At 35.8% G+C, this 14,021-nt stretch overlaps 1 protein-coding gene across 4 annotated transcripts in view; it reads left to right on the top strand.

The window, feature by feature from the left end:
* Window positions 1-1,266: 1,266 nt before the first annotated feature.
* The window catches only part of chst10 (carbohydrate sulfotransferase 10), a 32,256-nt gene continuing 19,501 nt past the window's right edge, over window positions 1,267-14,021 (top strand). For 2 of the 4 annotated variants that reach the window (XM_079863407.1, XM_079863405.1), the window contains exon 1: window positions 1,267-1,552. The gene's annotated coding sequence lies outside the window, so the exon portion shown is untranslated. The remainder of the gene's footprint in view (window positions 1,553-14,021) is intronic. The other 2 variants (XM_079863404.1, XM_079863406.1) reach the window with 2 other exon arrangements.

Raw genomic sequence — 14,021 nt, 5'->3', positions numbered from 1 at the left:
GGGGAGAGGTTCCGAAATGGATTATTTCTGAGGTTAAAATTGATTTAGGAATATTAGATAAGAAACGGGAATGGGAGGAAATGGGTATGATTAAGTACCAAGTTAATAAATACATACAGGAAAGATTCTATGCAAGTATGCACATCTATACTGATGGATCTAAAGAACCAAGATCAGGAATTACAGGAATAGGAGTGTATATTCCAGAGTTTAAAATATCAATAACTAAACGATTAACATCTAAATTGTCAATTTATACTGTTGAAATGGTTGCTATTATAATAGGATTAACATGGGTAGAGGAGGTAAAACCGGACAGAGTAGTCATACTCTGACTCTGCTTCTGTCTTAACATCACTGTTTACTTATTGTATTTTCATTATTATGGAGAATACAAAGGATAGGAATAGAAGTTGGATTCTGCTGGGTGCCAGCGCATGCAGGAATAGCTGGTAATGAATCTGCTGATGAATTAGCAAAAAATGCTTTAAAAAGGGAAGAAATAGATTTTAATGTTCCATTAAGTAAATGCGAAATCAAATCTATTATTAAGGAAAATATTATTAAAGAGTGGCAGGAAAACTGGAATACAGATAATAAGGGGCGGCATTTATATAATATAAAAAAAATGATAGGTAAGAAATGTATAAATGGTAGAAATAGAAAAGAAGAGGTTATAATGACTAGGATGAGACTTGGACACTCAAGACTGAACGCATCGCTCTTTATAATTGGAGTTCATGAGACTGGTTTATGTGAGAATTGTGGGGAGAAAGAAACAGTAGAACATGTGATATATGATTGTAAAAGGTATGATGAGGAAAGGAAGGAGTTGATATCATATTTAAACGAAAGAGGGAAGGTTAATAAGGATTTGGCATATTTGTTAGGTTATGATTTTAATAGAGATAGAGTAGGATACAGAATGTTAATAGAATACATACTACAGGATTAAGTGAAAGGATTTAATATAAGGATGCTTTGGTCTATTCCAGATTTCATAGGCCGGTCTGGAGGAGCTGAACACGCAGCGCCAGATCGGATATGGGAGTTAGAATGAGATGGAGCATCAAATAATTATATATAAGGATTGATATGTGAGGAAGAGGCAAGTGAGAATGAAAAAAAGGAAAGAAAAAAAAAGAAAAAAGAAAAGAAAAAAGAAAAAAAAGGAAAAAAGGAAAAACTGATCATAAGAAATCATGACTGCATAACAGCAAAGGTAGGTGGCGGTATGCACTGGGAATGCAATGCGCCAAAAAACGAAAGAAGAAGAAGAAGAAGTCTATCGATCGGCGCCGAAGTTGTTTCCGTGTCAGAGCGCTCTGGCGCACTGTTACTACGTCAGCGTCCAGAATTCTCTCATCTGTTTTGTTTTCATTCCCTCATTCATCATTTAGGACATTAAGTGCCATTGCTACAGAGCACAGTTAATGTTAACGAGTGACTGATTACGGACGCAGCTAATGTTCAGCAGAATACAGCATCCGAATTACACTGGGAACCCCGACAACAGGAGATGACAGAAGACAGAAGATGTGCAATTGAAAAGGTTTGGTTGTTTAGAATGTGTAGACATACAGGCAGTCAATGACTCTGTGTGAGGTGGGACGCTTATGCGTCCCTATTTATCGTTCCTTTTTCAGTTTCTCTGATTTAATCTAAAAAAAACAAAAAAACAACAACACTGATATTAGTTACATTAACTCACTGATGGTTAACGTTAGTTAGCGAGTCATTTGAGCTGTTAGCCATTTCATTAGCCCGGGTTTCGTAATGAAAGCTGTTTTTGTCAAAGTTTCAAGCTGATAAATGGATGGATGGATGAATGAATGAAGTGTTTACCATGGTTTACATGTACTATATAGAATACTGTCTAAAAAATATTATGAATTGTTAACAAAATCAGTGGTGTGGTAGTGTTTTAAAACGAGGAGGCAAAGTCCTCACATTTTTTATACACATCAAATGTAAATTTATGACTGTTACACTTAATTCCTGGTAAACTAAACATTACATAAATAGAGAGACCATACAATTATATTTTGTATTTTTACATAAACTATGTAAGGTTCTATTTATTAAAATCAAGTATTAGCCTAATTTCATCACGTTAGTGTTTTTGGGTCAATGACGTGACGCCTAAATTTTCTGTCCGATTGCATTTTTTCAGGCAAAAATGGGTTTAAATGCATAAAAAGATACTGCATATTTATAGTACCTCTCCCATGTATGTACTCACTTTAACTTTTAAAAAACCTTTACTTATTTTTTTTTTTTTTTTTTTTGTTATTTAAAGTGTCAAAACATCATGTGGTGTGACCGTCCGGCCATAACTTCTGTTTTGAAAACGTCTTTGAAATTACTCTGAATTTATTCAAATTTATTTTCTGCACTATTTGGCATGATTTCCAAAATGTTTTGTAATCCTTTAAAAAAATTCAAAGCATTTGTATTTATATTTCCATCATAATATACAAACAAACTTTGTCCGATGATGTCCATTTTATGAAATATCATGTGGTGCGACCTTCAAGGAACTACCATTTTGGGACTTATATGTTGAAAACTATTCAAACACAGGAAGTTACATCATAAACCAATTTACCAAGGACCCATGGAAGTAGCAAGCAGGTTTGTAATTCTCTCAAATTGGAAAAAAAAAAAAAAAATCTCTCAAATTGAAAAAAAAAAAAAAACCTTTGTAATGGTTGGCATGTAGTTGCCACATTTGAATGTCATGTGGTATGACCTCAAAAAAATATTAATATTGAAGTTATTTCTACAAATATATATTTTATTATAAATTTCATAGTGACCTTTTTTGGCAAGCTAGCTTGTTTTGTTTAGGTGGCCAATTCTGTGCCTGTAAATTATGACTGAATTTGAAAATATCATGTGGTGCGACCAAATATCATGTGGTGCGACCACTGCAGACTGTTTTCCATGATAGATATATGTCCTAGATTGGCAGTTTTATGCTTTTATATTCAATTGACGGTTTATATAAAAAAAGTACTTTACTTTAGTATCATTTGTAATAGATTTTTATGCAATTTGGGATCTTTTTTATAGATTTCAGACAGTTTGTGTTTACTCTTTGTACAATATGAGAAAAATGCAACAAAAAAAATTAGAGCATGTAATTTCAGTTTAGTAGTAATGCATTTATTAGTAGTGTATTTATTATTGCCTATTTATTTATTTAAAACTATTTTAATCTATTTTACCAGATGCCACTGCCAAGCGAAAAAATTCTAACCCTGCAGCAAGAGCAGAGTACCTTGATAGGAGAAGAGTGAAATATTATTACACTTTAAAATATCTGTTTTCTATGTGAATATATAGTAAACTGTAATTTATTCCTATGATCAAAGCTGAATTTTCAGCATCGTTACTCCAGTTTTCAGTGTCACATGATCCTTCAGAAATAATTCTAATATGTAACCCTAGACCACAAAACCACTCAATGGGTCAATGTCACATGGGTACATTTTTTGAAATTGAGATTTATACATCACATGAAAGCTGAATAAATAAGCTTTCCATTGATGTATGATTTGTTAAGATAGAACAATATTTGGCCGATACAACTGAAAATCTGGAATCTGAGGGTGCTACAAAATCGAAACATTGAGAAAATCGCCTTTAAAGTTGTCCATTTATGTTTGCAATATTGCTATATTCACTCACAAAAATAAATGTTTATAAATTTATGGTAGGACATTTACAAAATATAAAACATGATCTTTATTTAATATCCTAATGATTTTTTGGAATAAAAGAAAAATCGATAATTTTGACCCATACAATGTATTGTTGGCTATTGCCACAAATACCCTGTGCGACTTGTGACTGGTTTTGTGATCCAGGGTCACTAATGATTTGCTGCTCAAGAAACATTTCTGATTATTATCAATGTTCATATTTTTTTTGGAAACTGTGATACATTTTATATGTCAGGATTATTTGATGAATATAAAGTTCAAAAGAACAGCATTTATTTGAAATAGAATCTTTCGGAACATTATAGCCTGCGCCTGAATGTGACACTGAATGTGTCCTTGATTAATAAAGTATTAATTACTTTAAAAAACTATTGACCCCAAATGTTACCTGTATACAATACTTTTATGAAATAATTTATATCTATAACATTATTATTTGTTAGAAAGAAATTCTAAGTCAAGTTAAATTAAATAGTGCACTTGTGTTTGTGAAGTGATTTTTTTTTTTTTATAAAAGTGAGTTTATAAAATGTTTATGTTCAGGAAAATTCTGTGAAATTTGTATAAAATCTGGTTTAAATAAAAAAAATTGTATAAAATGTATTGTTCATTGATCTCTTTAGATTTTTAACCATATAAGGTTTTCGTGTCATTTGGAGCGACCACTTATCATGTGGTGCGACCAATAAAAGCTATCACTGTATTAAATTTAAAATAAAATATCTTATTTCTGTGGCTGAAATATGAATCACTGATACAGTATGCTTTTGTAAATTATATTTTTAAAACATTTCTATCAGTTTTATGCGATTTACAGGAAAAATAAGTCTGTTAATTGCATTTTAGAAGGCGACTGAAATTGCAGAAAAAAAATATGAGATCATTATATACAAAAACTCAAAAGAAATTCAAATACTCTGTTTTTAATAAACTTTAATTACTGAGAACATGTATAAAAAAAATACATTTATGTTGAGGAAATTAATTCATTTTAAGATGAATCACGGTCGCCCCACATGACATTTTTTAAGCCTATGGACAATTCATTTTTAAGCCTATGGACAATTCATCTAGATGAAAAAACACTAAAATCACTTAATTTAAAATTTTTATTTGAATTTATATGTACACAACATTCTTAATGATTGAACAATTGCAATATATATTGTTAATTTTCGTATTTTAAAATTGGCCTGTTGAAAATCCTTATACGTCATTGACCCTTTTACGAATTTTTACATTGCACACAAAAGTTACTGACTGACAGCTTACAGCTTGTTCCTCTATTTGTTGCACTTAGCTGAGAAAAAACAAAGTTAATGGTATACATTTAGGAGATATCAAGTATAAAGTCACATTAATTAAACATTCCACACACATCACAATAACGGTGATACATATGCAAACTCTGTTGCTGGTCGCTTCATGTGTTTCGCGTAGCTCAGTATCTCTTCAGCATGCTGACGTGCAAACTGCTGCAAACGAAACTTAAATGTTCAGCGTTGCATCCTGAAGATCAACACACAGTAGTCTTCATTAAAAACAGGCTAGTGAGTGAGACTAAATTATATTATCAGTGCTTATGCCGCTCTCTCTCCCATTGCGGTCTTTGATTTTGAAATTAGCAGATGATAAAGAAAATTAAGCCTATTCTGTTGCTTTCGTTGACGTGAAGTCCATGAAAATTGCTTCCATAATTATGTTGGAAAACGGTCTTATCAGAAGAAAATTGGTCACACTTTAGATTAGGGTCCAATTCTCATTAGGCTAACTATGACTTTTACCTCAATAAACTCCTAATTACTGCTTATTAATAGTTATAAGGTAGTTGTTAAGTTTAGGTATTGGGTAGGAATTAGGTAGCATTAAGGATAGGCTATAGATTATGGTCATGCAGAATAAGGCATATATGTGGTAGGCTATATAAAGTACAAATAAACACTCAATATGCATGCTAATTATCAACTAGTTAAATAGTGAGAATTGGACCCTAAACTAAAGTGTTACCAAAATGTATCTGAAGCTCATGTACTGTATTTTTAGTTATTAAGTTATTAAGCAGTGTCTCTTGTAGGTTCCTTTGTGTTTTAGGCTATATAATGACCACTGGGATGTTCTCTAGGCATATGATTTCCTTGATTGGTTTTCCCTGAAGAGATATTGTTGAAAACGAAAGTAAAAGACTGACGCACGTTTTTGGAGTTTTACCGTGAATTGAGAGTTCCGTGTCTATTAAAATCAACACAATAGACCCCTTTTACGCCGACGTCACAGTTAGGCTACGTCACGGCGCTAGCTGGAGGCAAAACAAACGGAAAACTGGAGGCGGCCAATACAAACCAGCACAGATTCGGTTACATAATAAGGAGCTTAAATTATTATTTGTATTATTAAATGTCATCTTGTTGTGTTGTTGGGTGCAAGAATCGATGAAAAATGAGTATGCTGTATCTGGAATTTTTATTTCTAGAAAATATTCATATCATTAAAATTGCACCGTAGTGTCACTAGTCTTTACATTGTCGTCTTCTTGGCGCTGGCTAGGCAGAACTGCGGATCGTACCACACAAGTCTTTACATGACCATTCAGCACATAGTTATAGGCATCTAAATATATATATATATATATATATATATATATATATGCCCTCAGTTTCTCTTTACCCTCGGTTTCTCTATCGGGTAGGTGTAGAAGTCAGGCCACTCAACCGGAGGTAGCGTTAACGTTAATCCTGTCAGATCGTCCATTGACTGAGCGTGTATGGTCATCTGGTTCCGTCCGTTAAAATTAATAAATAACAATCGCGGTCCTGGACAGTGAGTAACCTTGCACATTAAGACAAAATCGGATTTTCTCCAGTCATTGTTAAAAAACAAGCTAACAAAACTTGCAAACTAGCGTTAGTGAAGCGGCCAGAGGGATCTTTCTGCCTCCAGCTAAGCTCCGCCCACGCAAATACGTCACCATGTTTACCAACTGTAAAAGGGTCTATAATGATTTATCTCTCATCCACCCATGACCCACCTGCAATTTATGGAATGGTATGTTTTATTACTTGACCCACCCGACCAGTGGATTAATCCGCAGCGTCCACAGATATAACCACGATCCATCATGTACTAGTTCCTACAGAGTTTGGAAAAGCATGGAATTTAATTATGGCCCAAGCCCTGAAAGGGCGAAGGCCCTATTGTTTCCGGAAGGATTTTTTTTTTTTTTTTTTTTTTTTTCATTATTTTTTTTCTGCCTTTTTGCCACTTTTGGGGCCCTTAACATGCTCAAAAACTCTTGAAATTTTGCACACACGTCAGAAGCTGGTACCCGGGCGTGGCAGGGGGGCTCGACAGCGCCCCCTGGAATGGTGTCCAAAAACTTGTAAAACTCAGTACACATATAGATCAGTACACATATAGTACACAGTATGCAACTCAGTACACATATAGATCTCATCAGGCCGAACAACTTTCGTGCTCTAAGTTTTACAAAAGCCCAACAGGAAGTCGGTTATTATACGTTGTTTGGAAAACGCATACAATGGAATGTGAAATACTCCTCCTAGGGAATTCATCCGATCGCCACCAAACTGAAAGAAGCAAACTGAGAAACAAAATGAAGTCAAGACATTGATGAATTCTTGCGGATTTTTAAAATCTCGAACGGTTTGGCCGTGGCGAGGAAACAAATTTATGGCGAATAATGGGACACAGGAAGTGTGTTATAACTTCTGCATACATTAACTGATCTTGATGAAACTTCAGCAGTATGTTCGTTGTAAGAGGCCGATCACATGGATGTGACTATTGTGAGTCAAATTTATAGCGCCACCAACTGGCTGCAGGAAGTTTGTCACTTTCAAAATGCTTTGAAATCACTCAAATTATTTTTACCCGATTTGCTTCAAACTTTATGTGTATAATGTAAACACACGGCAGATGTAGACCTGTGAAAGGATAATTGATATCTTAGATACTGTTGCCGTGGCAACACATCAAACTTTAATATTCTTTTCAGATGCTTTTGAGACTCTTAGCATATTTCAAATTGGATGAAACTCAACAGACACATCACACTTATTAGCCAGTAGACATGTGAAAAGTTTCAGAAACGGGCGTGGCAGGGGTGCTCAATAGCGCCCCCCCTTGAACGGGGTCTGAAAACTTGGTCCATATATCAAACACGCTTGCATGAATTAATATGAAACTCGGTACACATATAGATCTCATCGGACCGAACAACTTTCCATGGTCAAGTTTTACGCCAGCCCAACAGGAAGTCGACTATTATGGGTTGTTTGAAAAACGCATGCTGTGGAATTTGATGTACTCCTCCTAGAGAATTCATCCAATCGCCTCCAAACTCGGTCAGCATGAAGTCAAGACATTGAGGATGCTAAATTGCGGACGTATTTTTGATATCTCCAATGTAGGGGTGTCCATGGTTAACCGATTAACCGATTAACCGTTAAAAATTGCGTAACCGAGTGAAACATTTTGCTCGGTTAAGTGGCGTCAATGGCGTGAATTGAATTTAGTTGTAATACATTTTTGCACCACCAGAGACCGCTAGACCAGTTTTCTAATATGAAGCGGGCAAAGAAAGCGCGCGTCCGAGAGTGAAGGCTGTGCGCGAGCCAGAAACAAACATAGTATCCGCGCCACTGATCGCAGCACAATAATATCTGTCTGCAGAGCCGCAGAGCCACAGCTTTACCCCAGCAGTTTTACCCCGCGCATGCGCAGTTTCATCACAACAGTTTTACCCGCAGAGTCCGTTTACCGTTACATTAACCCATACAATTTGTATTATGCATTTCCTAAACATGTACTTGCTAATCAAACACTTTGTATGAACAAACTACTAATCTATAAAACACAATCGGTCTTCCGACCTTTTACTATTGTGTTGATATGCGCGAGGGAGAGAGAGCAATACAGCGCTCGTGTTCTTTGAAGGCGCGCGCGCGCGGCCGGGGCTCTCTCACTGTTTGTTCTTATGCGCCCTGTCCACTGATCTAAATAATTAGTTGTTACGACGACTTATTTGTTCCCTCGTTTTATCGTGGACACGTTGAACTAATTCCCTCCCTCATTTTGATTTAACGAATTACAACGTGGCCAAAAACAGTTTGATACTATTAATTAGTGAATGCTAAAGACCTATTTTTTGTGAATTGGTGAATATTCAGGTAAATTATTTCGTGGCCACGAATTAATAATAATTATTAAACTGTTTTTCTTACCTGTGAAGATAGCTCTTCAGTGAAGGCCGGGTATTCTCGTACAGCTTTTTATTCCTTTTTTTTTTTTTGTGAATTGGTGAATATTCAGGTGAATTGTTTCGTGGCCACGAATTAATAATACCTCAGCACGTTTTACAAGACCCTTCTCGATCGCAGCGGCAACGAGCACTTTGATCACTTGATTTAAAAACAAAACATTTCAGCGCTAGATCGCCTAAAAAAAAACCGAACGAAATGAATGCTCTGCTAGTTAACTGGAGATGTGCCGCGAGATGTTTCAAAAGTGGTGGGGACAATATCGACCTTAGAAAATAGTGGTGGGGACATGTCCCACCCGCAAATTACGCCTATCTCGGGGTTGGGGCTGCGCACACTATGGTTAACCGAGTATTAACCGCTAAGGGCCTCGGTTAACGGTTAATGAAAAACTTGAAAACGTGCAGCCCTACTCCAATGGTTTGGCCGTGACAAGGAAATGAATTTATGGCGAGAAACGAGAAACACGAAGTGGTATAACTTCTGCACACCTTAACTGATCTTGATGAAACTTCAGCAGTGTGTTCATGGTAAGAGGCCGATCACATGTATGTAACTATTGTGCGTCAAAGTTATAGCGCCACCAACTGGCAGCAGGAAGTATGTCACTTTCTAAATGCTTTTGACAAAAGTGAGGGGATTAATTTTATGTACAGTCACAAAAATCAGTACACATATTGGTCTCATCGATCCGGACAATTTTCTAATTTACAGTAATTAGCTCAGAGCAACAGGAAGTCAGATATTTTGGTTTGAATGTGGATTTCTTTGCAAAATCAGCCTCTCAATTTTTACCCACTCCTCTTAAGTGGTTTATTTTATTCCCACCTAACTTTTTCAACATGATGAAAATACATTAAAGATGCTAAATTGTAAACAGATAATAAATATCTCAAACGGTTTTGCTATGGCGAGGGATTAAAGTAATGTCAAAAAAGGAAACACTAAAAACCTCCTATCTTCTAAAAATTGAATTATACACCATTTATTTCTATATAAAATTATACAAATATCAGAACTAAACCCATTTTATTCTTTTTTTTTTTTTCAATTTAATAATTGTTTAAGTTTAAAAACATCCAGAATGTTTTTTATTCCAAAAAATAAATACATTATATCATTCATAGTGCTATACTGCCCTCTTGTGTTCAAAGTCAGGTAGGCCTATTGTATCTATATAAAAATGTACTAGGTATGTGACGGTGAGGAATATTTTACCACCGGTTAATCAACGTGTGACACCGCTGGGGGCTTTTGAATTGCTAACTTAAAAACGAAAGTAAAATATGTTCGTCCGCACTGACATGGATAATGGTGCAGAGCGAGCGTTTTCAATGAATTCCTATGGAAGTAGGAATGAACTAAAAAATGTTTGCTCTTCTCTGCACGTTCCTCGCCGTGGACGCACACTATATATATATATATATATTTTTTTATTTTTTTTTATTTTTTTTTTTATTTTTTTTTATTATTATTATTATTATTTTTTTACATATATAAATATAATGTATATATATTTTTTTGTTACATTTATATATATATATATATATATATATATATATATATATATATATATACAGTGAGGAAAATAAGTATTTGAACACCCTGCTATTTTGCAAGTTCTCCCACTTAGAAATCATGGAAGGGTCTGAAATTGTCATCGTAGGTGCATGTCCACTGTGAGAGACATAATCTAAAAAAAAAAAATCCAGAAATCACAATGTATGATTTTTTAACTATTTATTTGTATGATACAGCTGCAAATAAGTATTTGAACACCTGAGAAAATCAATGTTAATATTTGGTACAGTAGCCTTTGTTTGCAATTACAGAGGTCAAACGTTTCCTGTAGTTTTTCACCAGGTTTGCACACACTGCAGGAGGGATTTTGGCCCACTCCTCCACACAGATCTTCTCTAGATCAGTCAGGTTTCTGGGCTGTCGCTGAGAAACACAGAGTTTGAGCTCCCTCCAAAGATTCTCTATTGGGTTTAGGTCTGGAGACTGGCTAGGCCACGCCAGAACCTTGATATGCTTCTTACAGAGCCACTCCTTGGTTATACTGGCTGTGTGCTTCGGGTCATTGTCATGTTGGAAGACCCAGCCTCGACCCATCTTCAATGCTCTAACTGAGGGAAGGAGGTTGTTCCCCAAAATCTCGCAATACATGGCCCCGGTCATCCTCTCCTTAATACAGTGCAGTCGCCCTGTCCCATGTGCAGAAAAACACCCCCAAAGCATGATGCTACCACCCCCATGCTTCACAGTAGGGATGGTGTTCTTGGGATGGTACTCATCATTCTTCTTCCTCCAAACACGTTTAGTGGAATTATGACCAAAAAGTTCTATTTTGGTCTCATCTGACCACATGACTTTCTCCCATGACTCCTCTGGATCATCCAAATGGTCATTGGCAAACTTAAGACGGGCCTTGACATGTGCTGGTTTAAGCAGGGGAACCTTCCGTGCAATGCATGATCTCAAACCATGACGTCTTAGTGTATTACCAACAGTAACCTTGGAAACGGTGGTCCCAGCTCTTTTCAGGTCATTGACCAGCTCCTCCCGTGTAGTTCTGGGCTGATTTCTCACCTTTCTTAGGATCATTGAGACCCCACGAGGTGAGCTCTTGCATGGAGCCCCAGTCCGAGGGAGATTGACAGTCATGTTTAGCTTCTTCCATTTTCTAATGATTGCTCCAACAGTGGACCTTTTTTCACCAAGCTGCTTGGCAATTTCCCCGTAGCCCTTTCTAGCCTTGTGGAGGTGTACAATTTTGTCTCTAGTGTCTTTGGACAGCTCTTTGGTCTTGGCCATGTTAGTAGTTTGATTCTTACTGATTGTATGGGGTGGACAGGTGTCTTTATGCAGCTAACGACCTCAAACAGGTGCATCTAATTTAGGATAATAAATGGAGTGGAGGTGGACATTTTAAAGGCAGAATAACAGGTCTTTGAGGGTCAGAATTCTACCTGATAAACAGGTGTTCAAATACTTAGTTGCAGCTGTATCATACAAATAAATAGTTAAAAAATCATATATTGTGATTTCTGGATTTTTTTTTTTAGATTATGTCTCTCACAGTGGACATGCACCTACGATGACAATTTCAGACCCCTCCATGATTTCCAAGTGGGAGAACTTGCAAAATAGCAGGGTGTTCAAATACTTATTTTCCTCACTGTATACATTTTGATTTATTTCCAGGTCTGGAAAAGTATGGAGAAAAAAGAAAAGAGTATGGAAAAATATTTGTTTAGACTATTTCCCCTATTCAGATTTCTAAAATATAAAATTAATCATTTCTAAAAAATACATTTTGTCAGACAAGCAGAGTGATTTCAGGTTAAGGCCCACATGAAGAAGCTCTGATGAGCCTCAGCAAAACAACTATAGTAGGAGTAGTTCATTCTAATGTCTAACCATGCGGAACTAGAAAGCGGAGGTCTCAGCTAGGGTAACTCTCAACAAAATGAGAGGAGACCTAGCAACATTCTCTGTCTGGGAGGCTAACTTAGAACCAATCCACCTGATATAAGGTAACAGACCGTATACATTCTATTTACCGAATAGGTTTGTCAAGGAGGCTCAGTGAGAGCCATACAACTCCACTAGTAATTTTAAAGGGGTGGTTGATTATGATTTTACTTTTCTAACCTTAGTTAGTGTGTAATGTTGCTGTTTGAGTTGATCTGCAAAGTTACAAAGCTTTTAAAGAAATTGCTTTTTAAGGACTACAACAAACGGCTGGTAAGGACTAGGCTACACAAGCTTCCTCCCGGGTTAGTGACATCTCTAACCCTAAAATTTATGTAAACCCCGCCCTCCAGGAATGAGATTTATAGATTATCATGACAGAATATGCTAATCAATGACTAGAAGATAAATACACATAAGCTACATAAATTCATCTACTAACCATTCAGAAATGTCCTGTTGCATTTTACATGTCTTCTTGAGTCTCTCCATCATGGTCTAACTCCAGTTTAAACATAAAAGGCTAAAAGTTTTTGAAATTTTCAGTGCTTGTTTGTGTGAGGTAAAAGGACCTGCTGTTGTAGCTCCGCCCTCTGTGCCAGGAGCAGCAGCTCATTTGAATTTATGGGGACAGACACAAAAACGGTGCGTTTTTGCTCACTCTCAAAAAGTTACAATTTTAACATGCTATATAAAAATATCTGTTGGGTATTTTGAGCTAAAACTTCACATACACACTCTGGGGGCATCAAAGACTTATTTTATATCTTGTGAAAAGGGCATTATACCACCTCTTTAAAGCATTTCGTCTAGGAAGGCTCATAAGCCAGCAGCTTGGCACAGAGTCCCCAAAAAAATAAAAAAATAATTATCATCTTTTTTATAAACATGAATTCAACATATAACAAATAGTAATACATTCAAAATGTACAAATATACAATCTACTCAACTACAAATATGTGTTCTTTTAATTCAGACGAGGATCTTCTACTGGTCACACGTCTTCACATGATTTTGCAGGTCAGAGTTCACCAAACTTGAACTTTGGAACGCAGCGAAATTCGAAACTTGAATAGTGAAATTCCTAATATTAATTCCAAAAATTCCAAATTGTTAAATTTTTACTTTGTATTGTAGAAGGTTGCATGGACCACATTTATTCACCAACAATGATCACACATGTAAACTCACGCTCGATCGGCCCAAAGTCCGGCATCCGACCAGCGCGGAAGGTCTTAACGTGTTACTGTCTTTTCTCGAGGCAAAGTATTTTTTGATTAAATGTAATTCATTTGAATATGTATTTTCTCATTATTTCATCTGAATCCATAAATGAAAAGGTTTTAATGATATCTGTGCATCATTAAATGTGAGCGAATGTTTGACTATTCCTTTTAACTCTTTAATGAAAATAATCACAAAGTCAGTTAGAATAATCAAATGTAACAATTTATTATGTCAGGTAAATGTATCATGCCAATTTCATAATCAATATAAAGATAATCGATACAAAACATCAAATGCTCTGGAATAAAGAGA

This window comes from Squalius cephalus (genome assembly GCF_949319135.1).
Source record: "Squalius cephalus genome assembly, chromosome: 2".
Taxonomy (NCBI): Eukaryota; Metazoa; Chordata; class Actinopteri; order Cypriniformes; family Leuciscidae; genus Squalius; species Squalius cephalus.
The sequence above is the reverse complement of the archived record's forward strand: the minus strand, read 5'-3'. Positions and strand labels throughout refer to the sequence as shown.